Raw genomic sequence first — 24,308 nt, 5'->3', positions numbered from 1 at the left:
ATTGGCTGAGTTATAAGCCATCTTTTACACACACACACACACACACACACACACACACACACACACACACACTGATTTGGGAATGACATTTTCTTCTTGAGAGATATTACTCCACTTATAGAAATTAGTCTAGATGTAAATCTATTGTGATTTTTAAAATATAAAATATGACATGTGAGCAGACTAACTCTCTAGATTTCTATGGTTTTATTTCAGAATTACTACACTGAACCTCAATTTCTCCCTTGTTTTCATTCACCAAATGAAAACTTTTACTTAAGCATGTTGTAAGCATGCTGATTCTGTGGAGACAGGGTTTCTCTTTGATCTGCATAGCTCATCTTAGGGCTTATAAGGAAGTAGAGAATAGGAGAAGGAAGAGTCCAGGAAGGCATCGAGCTGCATTTATACTGTGTACATGCTTTCCTGCTTCCTTCCTCCCCTCAGAAAACAACTTTTCAAGTTGCTGTGGCTCCATGTTACCTCAAAGTATCTACATCTCCTTGGCCCTCTTCTCTGTCTGAGAAAGTCCATTTCTAATTCCTTGAGGATTCTAGGTGATTAATAGTGCTTCATCCTGCTTAGGAACATGTGCAAGTCCAAATTGCTTCATTCTTAGCTCTACATCTCTGAACTCTCTTCCCCAAGAAAGGACTCAACTCCTAGACACAGTTATGTTTTTAATATTAGGAGTTACTGAAGAATATGCATCTACTCTGCTTTGTAAAATTTATAGCATGTATCATATCTGCTATATATAGCATCAAACTGCTATCTGCCACTGAAAGCTGGTGTGAAGTATATTTTACTTGAGTAAAAAGTAACATATTTGTTTTTCAACAACTATTTAAAAACGAAAAAAGAATAATTAAATTTGGCTTTACAGGCATAATTGGGAGCTTGACCAAAATTTTTAGGCAATGTTGTTAACTGATAATGATATCTGACGCCTACACAAAGCATATGAAAATATTTGAGACAAACGGGATCTAGAAGAGCAAGTACTAATGAAGAAGTTTTAAAATAAGAAAGCTGCAACCCTGGATACATCCCTAATATATGATTTTTTTTGTATAAAGTTAAAACTGAACTTTGACCCTTAAGTCTACAAATCTTTTAATAGGATATGATTAAATGCCCTTTATACAGGACCATGGTTAAAGAAAATATTTTATCATGGGATTTATTGTTTGTTTTGTTATTCAGAAAAGAATGTATTATTCCTAACTCCAACTTTTGCACTGAAGGAATGGAAAACCACTGTCAAGCCATTAAAACTGTGTCTCATCAACAACTTAAAATATAACTCTCAAATTGCTCACCATCTAATTTTCATGGAAACATAGTCTTGATTAAGCCTGATTCATTCTCATTTAGCATTAAAAAACCATTAGCAAGAAATATTACTGAAATTTATATGACTTTCTTTTAAAGTTGTTTGCTTTACTTGAATGCATAATTTGAAAGGAAGGAACATGTTTTCTTGCCCAATCCTTGCTCTACATACATTTGCAACCAATCATAGATGATAACACTGGGAACCATTTATTCCCGTAGCATTTTCTACATTTTCCTAAACATGTGACTTATATCTAAAAAGTCACTTTGCATTTTTTAGAAGTTATAAATTCATCATATGATCAAGAAATTCCATGGCTAAGTAGTGACCCCAAAGAAATGAAAACATGAACTCACAGACTCTCATGCAAAAGTTCTTGGCAGCATGTTTCACAAGAGCCACAATTGGGAAGAATTCAAATCTCCACAAACTGGGAAAAATAAGGTAAGTCCATAGATTAGGAAATTATTTAGCAATTGAAAGGAATAAAATTTTGATATTACAAAGAACTACAAAAACATTACACTAAGTGAACAAATCCATAAACAGAACATATGCTAGTCCATTTATTTGAATCATCTAGAAAAGACAATCTATAGAGATGTAAACATAGATCAGTGGTTTCCTGAAGCTGGAGTGGGAACAGAGACATGAGAGATAGAACAAAGTGAGTTAAAAAAAGTAACAAACACTAAAACTAGATTTTAGTAGTAGTTTAACATGCTTGTAAAAATTCTATAACTCACTCATAAGTTTCTAAAAATTCATTTGCCTTTAAGTAATAATAAAAATTACTAGGAAAATTAAACTGATACACCAGTGATCTAAACATATGCTGACAATGACTTAAAGAAAAGCAAAAGGTCTTTAATAAAAATGAAATTTGACCCATTTTTTAAAAAATATTCAGCAAAACAAAGGAGGAGGCTGCAATGCTTGGTAAGAAATGTATGCATTATCCTGCCCATGTAACTGTAGCCCCTCTGTACAGTATGTTCTCAAATAAAATAAAATTAAATTTAAAAAAAATTAAAAAAATAATAAAAAAAAATATTCGGCATTAGCCTCGCATAACACGGTGGAAAAAATTTGTATAGATAAGACTAGGCAATTATGAAAAAAACTTTCTTCATTTTATTCGAAATTATACTTCACACTTGAATGATTTGAACTTTCAGTACATTTTATTTTAGAAAATGGACCGTCTTGACATAAGTGTCAGTAGGAGGGCACTGGAAGTGTCTGACACACTAGTAGGAAACAACGATTTTAAAATTCTGTCCAAGAACATATGGCATCCATCCCAGGGCCTCCCGCGATGCTGATAGTCACTCAGTTCCCATTTTAATAATGCAAACTCTGAGCTTTTTATATTCAAGTTCCTAGGTGTGGTACTGTCAGTAAGGGAGGTAAAGCGGGCAGACGGATTTTTTAATCTCAAAAGTACATAAAGAGAAACCCAACACTCCAGAGTAAGTTGAACCCAATACCCTGCCACTTTTGTTTGTTTCCAGCTTTTGTTTGTTTCAGGGTGAGCATGTGTGTGCGTGTTCATCAGACTCTCCTCTCCAGCTTCTACACCTGCAGACACCGGCTAATCATAACCACCTGCCAGGTCTTAGTTTACTCCGGGGTTTGTTTTAGTTTAGATGAGCTGCTTTCTCCTGGAGGAAGTTAGGCGATGCGGTGAACCCTGCCATCTCAGCCTTACCGAGGAAGGGCCATGGGGGTCTGGGAAGCGGGCCAGGGCAGCGATCTCTGTCCTTTCCACCAGGAAGGCATCTCAGGACCTTCCACAAGAGGGCTGGAAGCAACAGTAGTCGCAGCAGCTAGGACCCGGGCCCTCTGCCACCTTCCCCTTGGCCTCCCAGTTTTGCTGGCAGGGTCTTAGGGCCAGGGAAACATCTAATCGCGGTAGGGGACCCCGGAGGCCATTGGTTGACTCACCCACCTATTTATCGAAGAATGGAGGGAAACCGGTAGGGTAAGGTGAGTTGGCCGAAGCCACAGGGCGAGATGCTGGCAGAGCCGGTTCGAACTCGGATCTCTGCCGACCCGGTGGCCGCCGGCTGCTGCCCGGGGCTTGGGAAAGGAAAACGACGTGGCCCTGCGGGCGCGAAGGGCAACTTGTAACCGGGGGCCGCCTTTCGTGCCAAGTGGCCGAGCTCCGCGGTTAGGTCTGTGGACCGGAGCGCGCCCCTCCCACCCCCGTAGTGCCCGGGCTCGCGCTCTGACCAGGCTGTGGTCAACCGAGCAAAAGCGGACATCTGCTTTTGTGCCGGTCGAGCGGAAAAGGGGAAAGTTGCACGTAACCTCGTTTTCGATGGCTCGGTCGCCCCCGTCTCCCCCCGTCTCCCCCAGTCCCAGCCCACGAGGGGCTGGCTTACCCGCGGGCGCTCACAGATGCCGGCGGGGCCGGGGCCGGCCCGGTCGGTGTGCGCACAGCCTAGCCGCGCCCGGCCGGGAGCTGGGGCTCCCGCTCGCCTGTGCGGTGCGCGGGGATGCGGGGCGCGTCTGAGCTCCGGGGCTGAGGCTCCGCCAGGCAGAGGCAGCGACGCGGGGGGCGGGAGGGGGGCGGCCCGGCCCCGCCCCCGGAGCGCAGCGCGCCCTCCCTGCAAACTCGTCACCGAGGAGCTCACACCGCCCCCACCCACCCCACACCCCCGCAGGAGACCAGACCGCGCGTTTGTGCACTTGTCCCGCGTGCGCGTGGACAGGCTAATCATCAGCGATCGTCCACCTGTGTCCCCCGCCTCTGCCACCCCAGGTTCCCCAGAGGTAACCGGGGAGGGGGGGGGGGAAGTTAAGGAATTTTCTGGGTGTGACCATGGGAATCTCCTGACCTCTGACGAAGAGTGCTGGTTTGGATCTCCTGGGTTTGTGGACACTCCAAGGATTTGTGTCCCCCAGTGTCGGTCCTAAGGTTGTCCTTACTATCTAATCGTGTTTGGAGAACTTAGGACTGCACATAATTATCTTATCTGCTCCTGTAATCAGTGTGTGTGTGTGTGTGTGTGTGTGTGTGTGTGTGTGTGTGTGTGTGTTTTCCACAGATTATTTTGACAGACTGGGACCAAATATGCAAAGCAGACTAGTTTTTAGGCAAACAAAAGCAAAAATCAGCGTGTATCGAGTTTCAGTCTCTGATACGAAAGAAAATAAAGTCATTATTAAAGTCATGGGTGGTACTAGGGTTTGAACCAAGGGACACAGCAAATACTGTCGCTTGAGCTACACCACCAACCCTTTTGCTTTAGGTTATTTTCCCCGACAGGCTCTTACTTACAGTTTTCCAGCCGGTGCACACACAACCATCCTCCTAACTATACCTCCTTAAAAGCCAGAGGATCTGGTGGTTCACATCTCTAATGACAGCTACTCCAGAGGCTGAGCAAGGGAATATTGTGGATTAGAACAATCAGGGTTAAAAGTTAGTGAGATTCCATCTCAAATACCAAGCTTGAAATACGGGTTAAGGTCTACTAGGATCCCACTTAGTAAGAAGCGGTAGCTAAGAAGGTCTCAAAGCCCACCAAGGCAAAGACTCAAGACCCTGCCTGGAAAATAACTAAGAGCACACAATGGCTAGGGGTGTGGGCTCAAGAGATCTGCTAGCACTGGTTTTAAACCCAAGTATCTCCAAACAAAAGAAAACAATCAAGAAGAGAAAAAGCCATAGGCAAAGGATGTCAATGCTACTAGAAAATGAAAATGAGTGAAAGAGTACTTCTCTGCCGCGTCTATTTTTATTTTATTCTTAAGATTGAACCCAGACCGCCTTAGCAAGCACTATACCACTTGAGATATTCCGCCAGCCCTTTTGTTTTTGAAACAGGGACTCATTTACCTTGGGCTTTTGGTGTTTCAAGTAGTTAAAATTATAGACATGCTCTACCATGCAGTTTCTTCTCTGCTTTTAGAGGAGTTAGTTTCCCCTTAAAGTTCTGGTATCGCCTCTGATTTCCTGAAAGTTGTGGTTACTGCTCAGTTTTCTTGATACTAATCTGCTCCTTTTTATACTGCCTGTGGTCTCCTGGACCCTCAGGGCCTGCCTGAGATATATTCTAGTTCTCTACTAATATCAAATTTCCTCTCATGCAAATCTATATGAAGCATGCAAATAAAATACAAGTCAAGGCTCAATTTAAAGTACCTATAAATGATACTCAAATCAGACTTTTAATTCAATATCCATAACTACACAATGTGGTCATAATTATCTCTATTTGCAGGTAATAAACTGAGACTCAGTATGGCTAGATCATTTGAATAAAGTTAAGCAGGATAAATCCAAGCCAGTTTTGGGTCCACATTTATCTGCTCTGTCTGCTCAAATGACCAACTCCATCTCTTCAGTACTGTGAGATTACAGGGATAGGCCTGGGTCCCTTTGATTGCACTGGGACCGGGAAACTATTGAAACACTGATGGGAGACACTGGTAATGGTGCTCACCTCATTTCTTTCCTCTTCCTCAGAGTTTGCTTCCCTACACTGCATCGTGTTCAATAAATCTCTGAAAAACATTGACCCAATTATTTGTTTTGGTAGATGTCTTAGGGAAGAGGTCAACTATAGGAAAAGTCCATGTGGTTTGGTTTGGTTTTGTTGTTTATTTGCTTCTTATACAGTATCCTTTTTAGTATGTTAGTTGGTTGTGGGAGTCCTGTGGCTTCAACTCAGGGCCTTGAGTTGTCATTCAGCTATTTCTCTCACAGCTGGTGTTCTACCTTTGGAGCTAGGCCTCTGTTTCCACCTTGTTTGTTGGTAAATTGGAGATACGAGACTCACAGATTTATCAGCCCATGCTGATTCTGAACCGCAGTCCTCAGATCTGAACCTCCTGAGTAACTAGGATTATAGGTGTGAGCTACCCATGCCAAGCTAAGTGTAGCAGGTTTTTTTAGTTTTTGTTTTCCTAGAAATATTTTTCTACAAAATGGTATTTTCAACGCACATAATGCACATTTGATAAATGCTTCAGAGTGCATATTTATTTGGAGGATTTTTGTGGATGGTATTATTGAGATAACCAGTTCTGTTCTGTTTTATTCCTGACAACTTCTGGGGCTTTAGCACTTTATGTCAGACTTTCATATAAAGTCACAATAGTATTGACAATCCTATAAAAATTAAGCAAAGATTTACATTAGATTTCAACCAAGGCAGTATTAACTAGGACTACATTCCTCTCATATTTCTCATTTCAGTGTTGATAAACTTCAGCTTTCACTTCATGACTTTACATTAACAACTTACCTAAGTTATTGATAAGCATGACTATTTTCTGAAAAACTTTTCTACATTATTTATTTATAAACAGCTTGTGTAAATTTCTGCTATGAAGAAACATAGAATCATATAAACCTACCGAAGCCAAGTCTTTTCCCACTCTCCCCCATCCCCCTATCTGGATGTCCACAGATATACATTAGCTTGGTACTACACATCTTTAGTACTGAAGTGGGGTCCTCCTATGTTACTCAAGCTGCCCTTGAATTTGTGATCCCAGGATCCCAGGTGATCCCCCTTTTGTAAATCATTGGGGCTACAGGTAGGGCTGCCATGTTTGGCATAAGAACTAAATTTAATATTCAACCTCAAGAAATGAAGCCAAAGTGTTGTATGTATTTATTTCACTCCCCTTATGCATAAAAACAATTTAACAACCTTATAATTTAACCATCTTATTTAACCTCAATACCTTAACTATGGGAAATATCAGAAAAAAGGGATCTCCAAACACTCATAGATATCAAATATTAACCACACCTACTTCATATATCAGAGCTCTGAATGCTTTTGTTATATGAGTTCTCCAAATCCATAAAATTGGCATGTGATACCATCAGGCCCCCATCTAAAAACTAGTGAGTCACAATCTGTACTTAACAAGATCTCCAAGAGATTTGTGTTAAGTAATATTAAAGTTTTAAAAGTGCGGTTAAACATTCATCCTTACAGTGGTTAATATTTTTGATGTTTCACTGTGGAGAAACTTCCTTCCGGACATTAAGAAGGGTAATCCTTTCATCAATAAACAATAATCCTACTGTTTAGGTTAATCTGATTTCTGTGATAAGCAACACAATTTATAGTCAACGTTTTGGGTAAGAAAGATAGACTATAAAGCCATTCAGAAAAGGAAGAATCTTTCCTGAAAATGAGTCCCAGATCACTTGACTCTGAATTATCAAGCACTGTCATAAATAATATTAAAAATGTGGGCTGTGATGTGGCTCAAGTGGCAGTGTTTGTCTAGAAGGGCAAGGATTTGAGTTCAAACCCAGTAGAGCCAAGAAAAAAGCAACTCTGACATGATTTTTTTCAGTAGTTATAATTTTCCAGAATATATTCAAGCACCTAATGTTAAACTCAAACTTCAGTCAGATATTACTATTGTCATGGAAGGTTGGATACAGTTATTTAAAATCCATCAAAACAGAACATTTGATCAAGAAGTAATGCTGGTACAGGTGGACCCATTGCAACAATGAAATGTACAAGTTGTTATGTCCAAAATGAACTTTACAACTTTGGTGGAGGTGGGGAAGCAGGGAGGATTGGGGGCGGGGGAGGCAGGGGGAGGATGGGAAGGGATGGGAAAGGGAAACAAAGGAGGAGGCTACAATGCTTGATAAGAAATGTACTCATTATCTTGCCCATGTAATTGTAACCCCTCTGTACAGTATTTTCACAATTAAAAAAAAAAAAAGTAATGCTGACCAAACCGGCTACTGTTGCATTAAACAGGAAGTTATCTACAAAAGGAAATTGTAGAATTCATTATTTACTCTCCATATAAAAGCTTCCAAGGGAAAATCCTTGTTGAATTATTTTTATGCATAAGGGAATGAAATAAATACATTTATTAAGATTATTAAATTTGGTTCTTAAGCTAAACATAGTAAACCTATCTGTAGTCCCAATGACTTAGAAGAAGATGATCACCTGGGCCAGAAATTCAAGGGCAGCCCAAGTAACATAGCATGACCCCGTCTCACACACACACACAAGAAATGGAAGAAAATACAGGAAATTAAATTAAAAAGAGGAAACAAAACAGATTGTACAAGTTAGCCTTTCATTACTAGGTACAGAAACCCACTTAAGGATATTAATAATCAAATAGTTCATTGTGCTCTTTAAAACTTTTTATATAGATTATCATTTTGACCCAGACATTATTAGAAGGGTACATCTCTATAATGGAGAAAGATGATCAAATTTGGTTCTGTGTCATGTTTAACTAGTCATTGATTAAAGTGTATTTTATAAGAATTACTCATACCAATAATGAAATTGTTATGAGGAATAATATAGTTTGGTAATTTTTACAATCAGAACCATATACTAGCATCGTGTTATGTATTAATAAATTGACTATTGATGAAAATGTGGTCACATTTTACTATCTTCTATGACTTTCTTTTCATTTTTCATTTTCTTTTTCTGGTAACAGGTATCATGGACTTATTTATAGCATCTGCTTTATGAGACATACACTGAATGAGAATGACAATTTCTCCCCCTGCTCCTAGCTCAATGTAATGTCATAATAGGGACATAGTAACCTTTTGTTAAGTAATATGCTTTAAAAACCTTTTCTTATATTATTCAAATAGTAGCTAAAATCTATTTTTGCCAATACAAAATATGAGTCTAAAATTAAATCACCATTAAAGCCACCTTCTTCAACTGTTCATCCCACAATCCTATAAGTAACTGCCTATCACAATTTAACTTGTTTATGTCCTGTTCTTTGTTAAGACTTTTATATACAGATCACATGTATGCAGAAATATTGCACTTAGCATAGTGTGTGACGCACTATGAGATTCTAAGGCCTTCATTGTTTTCATTGTTTATCGTATGATGACTTGGAATTCTATGGATGTTGCCAAATTTTTTCTTTCGTACTTCTGGTAATATTGCTGATACTGCCACTCTTTGTAACTGGTACACAGTATTTCAATGGACAAAAATAGTGTCTTATTTAGACATTCCTTTATGTAGAAACATTTCCTTTCTTTCCAAGGACTTTATTATTTACAAGTATTAGCTACAGTTAACATTCTTTGTAATGAAACTTTATATGTATATGAGTTACTTTGTGGACATAAGATCTATTTGGGATTATAGAATATAGCTTAATCTGAAATGTCTTACATTACAGGGTTATATAAGGACCTTAAAAGCTGAGACATTATAATAAAATCTCCTCAATCCTTAAGTCAAGAATTTTTGAAAGCCTACCAATTTTGCAGCTGCTATGTTTTTCTGATTGGCAAACACACTTCAGTGGGAGTCCATAGAAACTGACATTGACCCTCTGCTGCTAATTAGAAGTTGAAATTTTCCAGAACCTGTATTCTCATCTACAATGGTAGGAGATGGAGTTGGATGATTTCCTAAAAATGTCCCAGGTCTACATGGTGTATTTCTACTCTTTAGATAGGCATGCAGCGAACAAGCACAGACAAAGTATACTCAAGAATCTATAAGGAGAAAAGGTTGGAGTCATCACTCGGTGCTAGAGTGCTTGCCTAGTATGCTGGAAGACCTAGGCTCCATCTCCAGGGCTTGAGGGAGGGGAAGGGGTAAGGGGAACAGCAATGTTTCCAAAAGGAAATAATAAGACTCAATATCATTTACAAATGTGAATAGGCTTCAAAAATGTGCACCTTCAAGAATAAGTATAAAGAAGAGGCTCATCACTTTATCTGTCTGATTAAAGTAGCACCTTATTTTGCCTTTAGCTGTGAACAGTGAATGTCATACTAGAATCAAGTCTTTCTTGAGTCCCACATTATACTCAGGAAAAGGCAAAGGAATGTTCCTCTTCATTGGTGTTTACATATTTCCTGTGAACCCAAAGGAGCTATTGGAAGATCTGTGCCCAACTCTGGACACTTGACTTTCTTGGGATTGTTTCTCATGTTCCCTAGATTTGTAACTCCTCAAATGCTACCTCAAGTTTCATCTTCTCAATTGTTCACCCTAATACAAATGCCTTCATCTGCTGTATCAACCTGTAGCAGTACATACATTTGCGTATAAGGAGTTACCCAGGTGGTAGGGCTGAGGAAGGAACTGATCAGAAGTTTCTTTTGAATTTACTCCTAACTAAAAGTCAAAAGTAATTATTTTCATCCAAGATTTTAATATTCTCCACCTTTATTACTAACCCTAGGTTTCTCTTCACCTATTTCATACTCTTGAAGTTATAGTGCTACCTTTTGCTTCAAAGACAAAAGGACTATGTGAATCAAAATACGATGATTAGTCATTCATAACATAGAATCATCCATCAGCTGAAAGAGCAGCCAGAAATAGAACATATAAAATGCAGTGATGTAAAATGAGAAAACATAGGACAATATTGCATTTAATTATTACAGTATATAGCATGACAAGCACTGATTTGTGATGCTCCTCAGTTCAACAGATCATGGTCCCTTGGTTCAACAGATCATAGTTTACCTTCAATTTACTTTCTGCCCACACAAGGGAGGAAATTTAAGTACTCATTCAGTAGATGATTTCAAAGCATGATTTTTACAAAACCCTTTTCAATTTGGTCAAGTTAGTTCAGGTCACGTGGTATTTATTATGTAGCAAGCATTCTGTTAGCTACTGGGAACATAAACATGGAAAAACACGATCTCTACCAAGAAGGGAGCACACCTTCTGCTGGTAGTATTTCCTTATATTGAAGCATTTCCAAATTCTCATATCTCACCTTCAAGTCAGTGTTTGTGTGTGTCCTCTTTAAACAATGACCAAAGAGGGACAAAGTTCAGACACATTTTACAAGGGGCTTAGCATGATTCATACAATGAGGAAGTACTAAAAACTACTCTCCAAAAAACTAGGGATGATCATTTGTGAAATTTAAAAATATATACATATTTGCAAAATTTTAATACATCTGGAAGAACGTGCTTGGGAGAAGCAAGATAGTTACATGGGAAAAATATTGGCCTAACAGCTAAGAAATTCAGAAATTACCCTTTCATTGACTTGCAGTGTTTACAAGTGAATTTTAATTTCAGCTCTATAGATTTAGCTTTTACTACCTGTATGAGAGAGAAGGAATTAAAATAATGAATCAATGGTCCACTCCCCTTTAGCTTTAACCCAACAACTTAGTAAATCTTAAGAATGTAGCAAGTAAAAGTAGTCTAAATAGTTGAGTTCTGTGAAGGTCAAGTGAGGTTGACAGCTTTCAATTATTCAGTGGGCCATCTGCTGTTCTATGGAGTTACTTGCCTGCCTATATAGAATAAATGCTCTTCTGCTTATAACAATATGCTGTAAATGAAAGGTTTAAATTTGGAGGACAATAATAAATTAAGCAGACAACTCAATTTAGTACTGTCATCTTTTTTTTGTCAGTCATGGGGCTTGAACTCAGTCCCTGTGCTCTTTTGCTCAAAGCTAGTACTCTATCACTTTGAGACACAGCTCCACTTTTGGTTTTCTGATGGTTCATTACAGAAATGAGTCTCATGGATTTTCCTGCTCTGAGCTGACTTCAAACTGTGATCCTCAGATCTCAGCCTCCTGAGTGGCTAAGATTACAGACATGAGCCCCTAGCACTGGGCCAATCTCTCTTTTTAAAAGACGTTCTTAGTAAACTGAGAGCACTTCTTTGCATATAGAAAAGTAATGTAGTGAATGAAATTTAGTCTTTTAGTTCCTGCTCATTGTTAAAAGTCTCTCTGACATAAAGTCCACAAGATGAGATTGATTTTCTTACTTTCTTTTTTTGGTGATGTTATTAGGATTGGTGTTTATACTCATAGCTTCGTGTTTCTTGACAGGCAGTCTAACAACTTGAGCCATTCCCCAGTGTTGTATTGTTTTTCTTTTTTTTTTTTTTTTTTTTTTGCTTTAGTTATTTATTCAGACAAAGACTGGGTAAGAGGCATAGAAGGTAACTATCCTACCTATACCTCCGACCTAGATGGAATCACAGATCAACCTCACTTGCCTTTTGTAGAACGGAACTATTTAGACTACTTTTACTTGCTGCTTTTCTAAGAGTTATCCCCATTGTTGGGTTAAAGCTAAAGGGGAGTGGGTCATTGATTATCTTAATACCTTCTATCTCACACAAGTAGTGAAAGCTAAATCTATAGAGTTGCCTGGCTTATTTGGTAACAGAAGTAGATGGGTAGAGGTCACTGATTGCTTGAGCTGGTCTAGAATCTCCATCTGCTGGTATCTGCCTCCCAAGCTACTTGGATTTAGATATGAGCCACTACACTAGATAGAAATTAACTTTTAATTTAAAAATGGATTGATTTTTAACTTAATTTTTTATTTAATCTTTTTAATTTAATTTTTTCATCTTTCCTGGAATGTACCAAAAGGCTGATTGTTAATCAGTATATCATAGACCTCTAGCTTGCATGTCTGCTATATAACTAATAAGCTCATTTATGCAAAAATAAGATACCTGGTTCCAATCATACTCAAAATTGAGTTAATCTAGCATTAATTATAATTTCTAACCAATACTTCACTTTAGCATTATCATATTCAACCTCTATTTTATAGAAGTGACTTTTAATTTAACTGACTCATTTGATCTTCCCATGAGATAAGAAAAAATTCTTTTTCATTTGGGGAAATAAGATAGGAAGACCACCCTGAAGCCTTGCAAGTGTCACATAATACATTTACTTTCCTCCCTTTCTTAATATACTTTTCTCTGATTAGTCTGCATATTTTTACTCAATCTTCTTTCAGGATTACTACAAACTTTTTTTCAAACAAAGCTTCTTTTTATTTACTTTTTAAATTATTTAAATTGTACTGTGAAGGTGATGTACACAGGGTTATAGTTGTATAAGTCAGATTATGAGTATATTTCCTTTTGAACAATGTCATACCCTCCCAACTTCCCTTCCTCCCAAGTTGTATGATTCATTTCCAAAATTGTGTCCAGTAGGTTTCACTGCTGAATTGGTTCACCCTTTATCCCACTGTTGCTGTGATTTCCCTTCCACTCCCCAAATCAGATAAACTTATATACAAAACAAAGGGTACAGAAATATAAAACAGCACCCAAAGAATAAACCAAAGAAAAAAGACAAGAACCTGAAAACAAGAAAAATTATTACTCTTAGACATGATTAATTAAACAGCTGTCTAACCATTCACAAAATGAGACCAAAGGAGGATAGTCTTAGGAGAGGATCTCAAGGCTTCAATAGCTATGTGCATATGATTGTATAAAACGATGCTTATCGAAATGGAAGCAAGGTTTTTATATTGTATTGTGTACTATCAACTTTTAAATGACTGTTTGCCTCATAGACAAAATATTAATGATATATAATCTGTGCTAATAAAATTAGGTTAATTTAACCACACCAAATATAAATAAAACCTCTCTTAATCCCCTATGATTTATCAAGTTAGAATTTCACACACACTAAAGATTAGCTCTATCTCTTCTTCTCTTCACACAAGTGAAACCACTTACAGGTATCCACACTAAGTGCAAGAAAAGTCTGGCAAGCCTAAGTTAACCATTTTGCCCATTCTCCTTTGTTTCAGAGATGCCTAAGGAACTATTTACCTATTTATTTCTCAGGTAAAATAACAATATGTTGACATCTATGAAAGTACATAAAGTAACCAGGAAGAGTTTGCATTATTGTTGTTAATATCATCACCATTCTGAATGGAAAAGTCCATGAGATTCCATTTCCAAAATAACCAGCAAGAAGCCAGACTACGGGCATAGCTCAAATGTTGGAGCATCAGTTGAGCCAGAAACTCTGATATAAACCTGTCTTCTGCTTTTTGAAAACACTCCCAGTCATTTGCATCTGGATGAAATTCACAAGCCAAAAACTGAATGAGTTGTTAAGCCACATCTTAGTCACCTCTCTCTTTTTGGCAGCAAAAGAGAGGAAAATAAAGAGACACATTCTGTGTGTGACTAAGTTCTATTTGGCTCAGAATAATTGCTATATTCTGAGGAGACACATTAAAGCTGCTCAGTAATAGCCTAAAAGATTCTGCTTTTTTTGTGATTTAAGTGTGAACCATGTTAGCTCCACAAACATCACAGGAAACATAAAAATGCCAGCATAAAAAGTCTTCCCATCCATCATCCAGAGGCATACATTTTTTTTATAAACAACTACTATCTATACCATATATTTTATGGTCCAACGTGGTAAAACACATTCTCTGCACTCAAAGAATGTGCATCTGTGATTAATAGATAAACATAAAATATACAGAATGATGTCATGTGATATATCTCATGTACACACAGCTCTCTGACAGGTCACACCACTCTTAACTACTGAGATATAAACCTAGGCAAAAAAAAAAAAAAACTTAACTTGTAACACACAGAAGGACACAAATACAAAAGCATATTTTTATAGTTTGATCAAACTAATATTTACTCTGTACTTACAGACATCTGGCACAAATTAAAATTTGCAGCAGCCATGGCTCACAAAGGAGATTAAGATAAAATAGGGAAGAAAATGAGTAAAAAGTCCAATAAAGGCAAATTCATGGATATAACTTATGGAATTAAAAGAAGAAATTGCATTAAGAGGAGGATTATACTTATGTAAGAGACAAAAAGAATTGGTCTGAAAATATTAATCTTGAGCCTTAACATGTTAAAGATCTAGTAACTGCTTTTCAACACCTATATGTTAAGATACTTAAATTTAACATCAATTTGTAATCTTCCATTTCAGAACTCTTTATTTGTGAGGCCTTCTGACTAAGCCATTTGTAGTATTCCTTTTTGTTTGATCTTTTCATGATTAACAATATCTCATTTCAATAACATCATAAGTCAAGATAGGAAGTAAAATGTTAACATTGTTCAAGAAATGCCCTGCACCAGATCAACTCCAAATGGATCAAAGACCTCAGAGTCAAAGCAGACACTCTGAAAACATTACAGGATGGAATAGGAGAAACCCTAGGTCTCCTTGGCACAGGCAGAAATTTTCTTAATAGAGACCCGGAAACACAACAAATCAAAGAAAGGTTGGACAAATGGGATTGCATGAAATTGCAGAGCTTCTGCATGGCAAAGCACATAGCTAGCAAGATCAATAGAAAGCACACAGATTGGGAGAAGATCTTCACTAGCCATACAACGGACGAGGGTCTCATATCTAAAATATAACTGGAACTCAAAAAATTAAATCCCCCAAAACAAATCTTCAAAGAAACAACTGCCCAACAAATAAGTGGGCTAAAGACTTACAGAGAAACTTCTCTGAAGAGGAAAGAAGGATGGCCAATAGACACATGAAGAAATGCTCAACCTCTCTAGCCATAAAAGAAATGCAAATCAAAACAACATTGAGATACCACCTCACCCCAGTTAGAATGGCTATAATCAAGAACTCTAATAACAACAGATGCTGGAGGGGATGTGGACAGAAGGGAACCTTCCTGCGTTGCTGGTGGGAGTGTAAACTTGTTCAACCACTTTGGAAAGCAGTATGGAGGTTCCTCAAAAGACTTCACATAGAGCTCCCCTGTGACCCAGAAATCCCACTTTTGGGCATTTACCCAAATGATCACAAACAAGACTACACTAAAGCTACCAGAGCGACTCTGTTTATTGCAGCATTATTTACTATAGCTAAGATATGGAGCCAACCCAGATGCCCCTCAGTAGATGAATGGATCAAGAAAATGTGGTATGTATACACAATGGAATTCTGCCTCCATCAAAAAGAATGACATTACCCATTTGTCAGGAAATAGAAAGACTTGGAAAAAATTATATTAAGGAAAGTAAGCCAGGCCCCAAAAACATAGGTCCCATGGTTTCCCTTATTTGCAATAACTAGTATATGTCTGAGTCAAGCAGAAAAGGTCAGATAAGTTGTTAGGGGAATGAACCCCAAGATAAATATTCAAATGTTTTTTTTTCTTTTCATGCAATTGTTCCTAATCTATTTATAAGATGATTTCTATGTTGCTTTGTATGTCCCTCCCCCACGGTATAACCCCTGCTTTCACTGTATTTGATGTTGGTATAATTTTTGGAGGGGAAGGGCAAAAACAAATCGTTTAACTAGGGATACAGGTGGATCCATTGCAACAATGAGATATGCAAGTCGTTATGTCAAAAAATGAACTTTACAAATTTGGTGGGGAGGGGAGGATCAGGTTGGGGGAGGTGGAGGGAGTATGGGAAGGGATGGGAAGGGGAAACAAAGAGGAAGCAACAATGCTAGATAAGAAATGTACTCGTTATCTTGCCCATGTAATTGTAACTACTCTGTAAGGTATTCTCACAATAAAAAAACTATATACTAAAATAAATAAATAAATAAAAACAACTCCATGTGGACCTGTACAAGGCAAGTCTCTTCACTAAACAAAACTAGCATTTCCCAGGAGATCATAAATTTTAATTCCAAGAAACTGCTTCTCACCTGAAAAGTGTATTTTCCTGCCTAGTTAGAAAAATCATAATAGTATTATAATAGCTACAGTCTTCCAAATCACGGTGTGATATAGTAGTTACAATTTTATTGCCACAAAATTATTGGAGCTATTTGAAGGGTGGGTTGATGTTCTGGCTGTGTAATAATGCCAAGTCCCTGGCTACTGTGGGACTCAGGGTATATTTTGAGCCAGGGATGGATGGAGGATTCTGAGCATTTGTCAGGATAGAATCAATAATATAGAACTGAAGTCATCCCCCCAGTGGTAACCCAGACAACAAGAATTAATGATAATGGCAGTTTCTCCATCAGCGGTAGTCCATATGCTTTGTGGAGGGTGAAAAAAAAAAAAAGCAAATGTGTCACAGGTCCTGTCAGAAAAGATACCTGGCACAATTCATTACAGATAAACAATGCTTATTATTTCATTTATTCATTTACTTTTCAATTTAGAAACTCACTAAAACAGATTAAATCTTACAAAAAGCAGGGGAGGGGGAATTGGAAGTGCCAGCAACCATGCAGATAGAAGAGATGAAAACAAATACTATTCTTTGCCGCATATGTGATACTGTAAGATACCAGCCTAATGCTAAATCTGTGCATAAAGCCTGATGCTGAGTGTTGACAATTGAGGCTGGCAGATACTGCCCAGAAAAATATTCATGCTAAAAGCAATGTTAAAATAGAATCTAGTTAATTTATAAAGAAGAGAATGAGAAAAAAGTTTAACAGGATCAATTTATTTCTAATGCATTTAATGAATAACATATTAGTGGCAGTCAGCTTAGTAATTACCTTCATTTCATAGACTAGATGAAAACAAAATAATTACATGCCCAAACAATTTTACAGAACTCCTAATTTACCACCCAAATCAAACAATTTCTAGAGCCTTATTTGTTTTCTGGAACTCATAGACATCAATTGAGCCATGTTAACCTAAGGATGAATTTTCATGTAAATAATTTCATGTGAATTATGCACATCATTTCATGTAAGTGATTTAACTACATTCATATGGAACTGTCTATTTTTAAAGGTGAGAAATACAAAATTTTAAAGTGTTAGTAAATTAAGCTGAGTACTATAGCTAAAACATTAAGAGTGATTAAATAATTTCAGTGTTAATTTACTGAAAACTATTTTGTATTTTAAAAAGTAAAATAAGCAGGGCACTCATACCTGTATCCTAGCCACTCAGGTGGCTGAGATCTGAGGGTCGCTGTTCAAAGCCAGCAGGGCAGGAAAGACTATGAAACTCATCTCCAATTAACCACCAGAAAACTGGAAGTGGCACTGTGGCTCAAGTGCTAGAGCAATTGTTTTGAGCTGAAGAGCTCAGGGACAACACCCAGGCCCAACGTTCAAGCCCCATGATGAACCAAAAAAAAAAAAAAAAAAAAAGTAAAATAATAGGGCTGGGATGTAGTTCAGTGGCAAAGCACTTGCATATCACATTCAATGTCCTGGCTTTGATCACCAATGAAAAGAAAAGACAAAAAAGAATGTAAAATAAGAGGTGGAAGCAGCTAACTCATGCCAGTAACCATAGAAGGTCCAGAACTGGAAGATCCAGGGCTGGATCTGCCAACCCAGGCAGAAAAGGCTACAGGATATCATCTCCAATTAATCAGCAAAATGTGAGACCAGAAGTGTGTGGCTCAAGAGGTATAGCACCAGCTGTGAACAAGCAGGATGAGTGAGAACACTAGAGCTTGAATTCCAAGCCATGGTACTAGGGGGCAGGGGGGAGTAACCCACAAACATATTCATTTAATGCTGGCTTCTTAGCAACACTGGTAGTCACATGCACTTAAGAATCCAATGTAAACCCTAAAAAATTAAGAAGAGTGAGAGAAGGTTAAGTAGGGAAGGGTGACAATGTTATATTGAAAGGTATGACATTGGTTAAGATATATAATATTCATAAACTTCTTTGTCAAATGGTAACTCCTTTATACAGCTACTTAAAGATATTGACAAAGTAAACAATTGGAATAGAGTAAAAAGTAATTTCAGTGACTGCCTTTTTGAATGGAGGTATATGTAAAGGATGTTTTAGCTATTAGTTATTCATTAAGCAGATAACTTGTCTCCTAGAAAATACCAAAAATCTTAAAGAAGAAAAACATCATTCATAAAACTACAGTACTTTCTGGTATATTTTCTGCATAATTGTTAATATATAGAATTATAATTTGCTTAAAATTTAAATCCTGGTCTTTTTTTTTTTTTTTTTTTGGTCAGTTGAGGGGCTTGAACTCTGGGCCTGAGCACTGTCCCTCAGCTCTTCAGCTCAAGGTGAGTGCTCTTCCACTTGAGCTACAGTGCCACTTCTGGTTTTCTGGTGGTTTATTGGAGATAAGAGTTTCACAGACTTTCTTGCCCAAGCTGGCTTTGAAACATGATCCTCAGATCTCAGCCTCCTGAGTAGCTAAGATTACATGCGTGAGCCACCAGCACCCGGCTGCTGGTCATTTTTTATTTCATATCATATTATGATTATATTCTTTGTCTGGAAACCTTTTACTAGGTACCAGAATAGTGCCAGAATTTTGGTACTATTTGGATAGCCAAAATTTACATATAGGAAATGGGTTCAGCGAGAAAGGAAGAGTGACTGACCTTAGCTTACACAACCAGGCAGATGAACAGAATGTGTTCATAACAAGGCTTGTCTTAGACCTCAACATTTCTCTGACGAGAAAAACCACAGCTCTGACTGGATCTTAACACTGAGGTTCAAAAAGCAAATCATTGAATTAAAGAATATCAACTTAAAATAAAATGAGGATAGTTAAGAATGTCTCACTGTACATCATTTAGAATAACAAAAGCTTTGTTTTAGAGATGAAAATTACAGGTAGGGTCTAATGAAAACTGGTTAAATATCCTCCAAATATTTTGATTTCAATGAGAATTATGTGTTAATTATACTTTTGTTCTTTTTTCTTTTAGAACCTTTGTGTTCTTCTACCTAGGTTATATGGACTCCAATAGAAAACATACCATATTCTTAATATCTGAATATATATAGAAGTTTCCCAGTTTATAAAATTCTTTTCATTTTTTTTTAACATTCAGAATGGATATTTTAGGGCTGGGAGGGTGGCTCAGTGGTACAGTGATTGCCTTGCATTCATGAGTCCCTGGGTTCGATTCCTCAGTACCACATGAGCAGAAAAAGCAGGAAGTAGTGCTCTGGCTCAAGTGATAGAGCACTAGCTTTGAGCTGAAGCGCTAACGGACAGTGCCCAGGCCTAGTGTTCAGACCCCACGACCAACAACAACAACAAAAAAAGATATTTTAGAGTCAATTCTGTTATGTTTCATATTGATTTTAAAAAAAATTCAGTGAACTTTCTTTACAAATATTTTATTGTACTTAATTATATTTTAAATATGCAGAAATGTATATGGAAATTTAAAACTATACAGAGCTATAATGAAGCTTTGAACAATAAAAACATTATAAAACTGAAATGCCCTGCATAACCCTCCTGGTGTTATATACATTTCATCTCTCATAAGGTTATTGAAGCATAATTTGTCATTAGCATTTTTATCATGTGCTTTGTGTCATTGTGTGTTTATGCAATTACTCATATTTGTCACAACTTTGCTTGCATAATTTGTTTCATTGTTACTTTTCCAGTTTTTCATGAATATACTACTGTATTTCTGAACACTCTGAATATTGTTTTTAATTTTAATTTTTTGAGATTACTCTCTGTTGATACAAATAACTGGTTATTCATTTCCTATTAAATCAACCAGTTTAAAAGATCAATAGAGATAAGATCTTCATCATCTTAATTACCTTGTGATGCCCAAAAAGCAGACTCTGAGATGAACCTCTAAGAATAATGATTTGCCTGAACAGTTCAAGTAACCCAACCAAAGAGGGGGAATACAACCAATCAAGAATTTCTGACACACAACACATTGGACAGAAGTGTCTTCTGCATCCCTCACAGTCTTAGCACAACCATTTGAAGTGTCAACAATTGTAAGTTGCTTGATCTAAAGAATATGACAAGATCATCGCAGCAGCTGGGGCAGCTTGTGAGGATGTTAAACTCACACCTCTATATGTTGCTGACATTACTGAAAACTGTCACAATTATTTTGGAAAGACATTTGCCACTATATACCAGGAATCTTAGGATAATTCTACAGAAGTGATTTTGTGTGTATTCACCACAATGTTATTTACAATGCTAAAAGTAGAAAGACTCTATATGTCTAATAATATGTAGATATTATGGGTATTTTCCACTTGAAAATTTGCTGTTACAGTTAAGAATTCTGCTATCTGCATGAAAACAATGTAAAGGAGGAAAAAAAGAAGGAAGAAAGGAAAAATGAAGGGAGGAAAGGAACAAAAAGAGGGAAGGAGGGAATTATAAAGAAGAATGGAAGGTGATGGTATTTCAAAATAGTAATAATATGATTAAGTTGGTAAGGCCTATATAATTATCTTTGTGTTGAAAACAATGCATTTTAAAGGAACATGAATATTACTAGTATAAAGACCATTTGAAATATTTTAATAATATCCAGTACATTGGTGTAACTTTTAAATTATATATAAAACTTACTCTTGTCATCTCAAAAACCTTGTGAAGCAATTAAGTTCATCCTGCTGCTTTGTGGGTTTGTTGTTGTTGTTGTTGTTTGCATTTGAGCACTCTAAACTGAGAAAGGATTGAATGACAATAATGAAAGTGTGATTAGAGTATTTTTGTTGTTGTTCTTCACACATCCATCTCAGTGCTCCTAAAGACAGTGGGAATATCAGCACCTCTCTTGTAATAACTCGTTCTTTTATACTTTTTAAATATATTTATATATATATATATATTTTTTTTTTGCTGGTTTTGGGACTTGAACTGTAGGCCTAGGCGCTGTCCCTCAGCTCTCAGCTCAAGGCTAGTGCTCTACCACTTGAGCCACAGCACCATTTCTGGCTTTTTCTGCTTATGTGGTGCTGAGGAATCAAACCTAGGGCCTCATGCATCCAAGGCAAGCACTCTACCACTGAGCCACCTTCCTAGCTCCTAAAAATATATTTTATTGTAAAGATACTATACAGAGGGTTTACAGTTACATGAGTAAGGTAATGAGTATATTTCTTATCGAGCATTGTTACTCCCTCCTTTGTTTTTCCCTTACTATCCCTTCCTTCCTCACCTCCTAACTGCTCCCTTCTCCCCCAAGTTGTAAAGTTCGTTTTCAACATAGTGTCTTGTACATCTCATTGTTACAATGGGTCAAGCTGTATCCTTGTTTCAGCATTTTGTTATTTCCCTTCCCCTCCCCAAATTAGAAAAATGTGTATACAAGATGCAGAGTTCAACACTGCTTTAACCCTTCACTTTCAAGCTTGTGTATGAAGAGTGTAAGGACAGTGATAAGTACACAGTTGGGCATGTGACCATGTTAGGTCAAAGCCCGCCTAGGAATTTTGCTGGAAATTTTGTAAAACAAGATAATGAATGTCTGGGTTTTGTTTGTTTGTTTTTGTTTTGCTTTACAAAATACCTACTTTGTGGATATGTTCCTGTTTGACTCACAGTTCTGGAGATACAGGAGCTTGGTTCCAATATGCACGTGGCTCTGGTTAGTATCTCCTGGTTACACCACAACAAGAAGAGTCATCGCGGTGAGTGGACATACAAGAGAAAGAGAACATCCGGGGGAGAATGTGAAGTTCAGGGGTCAGGCTCACTCTCTTTATAAAAATCCATTCTCACAAAAATTAATATGGACTTCATGAGTTGTAATGTCATTCCCAAAGAACTACATTCATCTCTGAGAGTCATGATCCAAATCATCCACTCACGTCCCATTATGCCACCCCTTTCAAACACTCTACCCACCTCAACATCTCTACATAGGAAATCAAGATTCCAGTGTATGATCATGTTCTAGGCATACCCAAAGCATAGTAAATGGCTCCTTCCAGTGGCAGCACAAAACAAGTTGTATGTTGGAAACGTCAGAAAATGGAAAGGCTGGATTTGCACAGGCCCATGGCTGACAAGTCATCGAATATTCTATCTGAATATCTGAAGGAGAAAGATCACAAGACAACAAAGAGAGAAATGTGGAGGTAGAGGTTTCTGACAGTATTGTTAACATACTCAGATATTCAGAGCTGGGCATGCCTCAAGCCAATGTCTACATTTCACTGTTTTGGTTTTGTAGAGCAACTAATAGTTTCTTTTCTTTTTTCCTGTCTCAAATACATCCTAGCTGGGGTGAGGTTGTATCTCAATGTTGTTTTGATTTGCATTTCTTTTATGGCTAGGGAGGTTGAGCATTTCTTCATGTGTCTATTGTCCATTCTTATTTCCTCTTCAGAAAAGTTTCTCTGTAAGTCTTTAGCCCACTTATTTATTGGACACTTGTTTCTTTGAGGATTCGTTGTTGGGGGATTTAATTTTGTGAGTTCCAGGTATATTTTAGATATGAGACCCTTTCCGTTGTATAGCTAATGAAGATCTTCTCCCAATCTGTGGGCTTTCTATTGGTCTTGCTAGCTATGTCCTTTGCCATGCAGAAGCTCTGCAATTTCATGCAATCCTATTTGTCCAACCTTTCTTTGATTTGTTGAGTTTCTGAGTCTCTGTTAAGAAAATTTCGGCCTGTGCCAAGGAGACCTAGGGTTTCTCCTATTCCATCCTGTAATGTTTTCAGAGTGTCTGCTTTGACTCAGGTCTTTGATCCATTTGGACTTGATTCTGGTGCAGGGTGATAGATAAGGATCTAGCTTTAGTTTTCTACAAGTGATTAACCAATGTTGCCAGCACCATTTACTGAAGAGGTTGTCTTTCTTCTATTTTTTAGCTCCCTTATCGAAGATTAGGTGGCTATAAATCTGTGGGTTCATTTCTGGGTTTTCAATTCTATTCCATTGGTCCTAAGGTCTCTTCTTGTGCCAGTACCAAGCTGTTTTGATTACTATGGTTTTGTAGTAGATTTTGAAGAATCAACCCAGATGCCCTTCAGTAGATGAATGGATCTAGAAAATGTGGTATATACACACAATGGAATTCTATGCCTCCATCAGAAAGAATGACATTGCCCCATTTGTTAGGAAATGAAAAGACCTGGAAAAAACTATATTAAGTGAAATAAGCTAGTCCCAAAGAAACATAGGTCTCATGGTTTCCCTTATGTCTGGGACAAGCTGAAAAGAGCAGATAAGATGATATTAAGCAAAATGAACCCAAGATAGGGACACAAGTGGTTTTTTCTTCCTTGCTATTGTTTCCAACATATTTATAAGGTGCCATGTGATTTTTTTGTTGCATTATATGTTCCTCCCCCACGGTATAACCTCTGCTTTCACTGTATTTGATGTTGGTATAATTTGGGAAGGGGAGGAAAAAAAAATTGTTTAAATAGGGATATAGGTGGACCCATTGCAACAATGAGATGTACAAGATGCTATGTCGAAAAATGAACTTTACAATTTAGGCACAGGGAGGGGGAGGGCA

At 37.5% G+C, this 24,308-nt stretch overlaps 1 protein-coding gene across 6 annotated transcripts in view; it reads right to left on the bottom strand.

The window, feature by feature from the left end:
- Positions 1-3,864, bottom strand: part of Pkib (cAMP-dependent protein kinase inhibitor beta) — a 97,320-nt gene extending 93,456 nt beyond the window's left edge. For 2 of the 6 annotated variants that reach the window (XM_070015351.1, XM_070015353.1), the window contains exons 1-2: positions 3,727-3,864; positions 1,696-1,769 (exon numbers count right to left, since the gene is read on the bottom strand). The gene's annotated coding sequence lies outside the window, so the exon portion shown is untranslated. The remainder of the gene's footprint in view (positions 1-1,695; positions 1,770-3,726) is intronic. The other 4 variants (XM_070015356.1, XM_070015357.1, XM_070015354.1 and 1 more) reach the window with 2 other exon arrangements.
- Between the last annotated feature and the right edge of the window lie 20,444 nt (positions 3,865-24,308).

Source organism: Dipodomys merriami, unplaced genomic scaffold, assembly GCF_024711535.1.
Source record: "Dipodomys merriami isolate MVZ:Mamm:240054 unplaced genomic scaffold, mDipMer1.0.p SCAF_112, whole genome shotgun sequence".
NCBI classification, from domain to species: Eukaryota; Metazoa; Chordata; class Mammalia; order Rodentia; family Heteromyidae; genus Dipodomys; species Dipodomys merriami.
The sequence above is the reverse complement of the archived record's forward strand: the minus strand, read 5'-3'. Positions and strand labels throughout refer to the sequence as shown.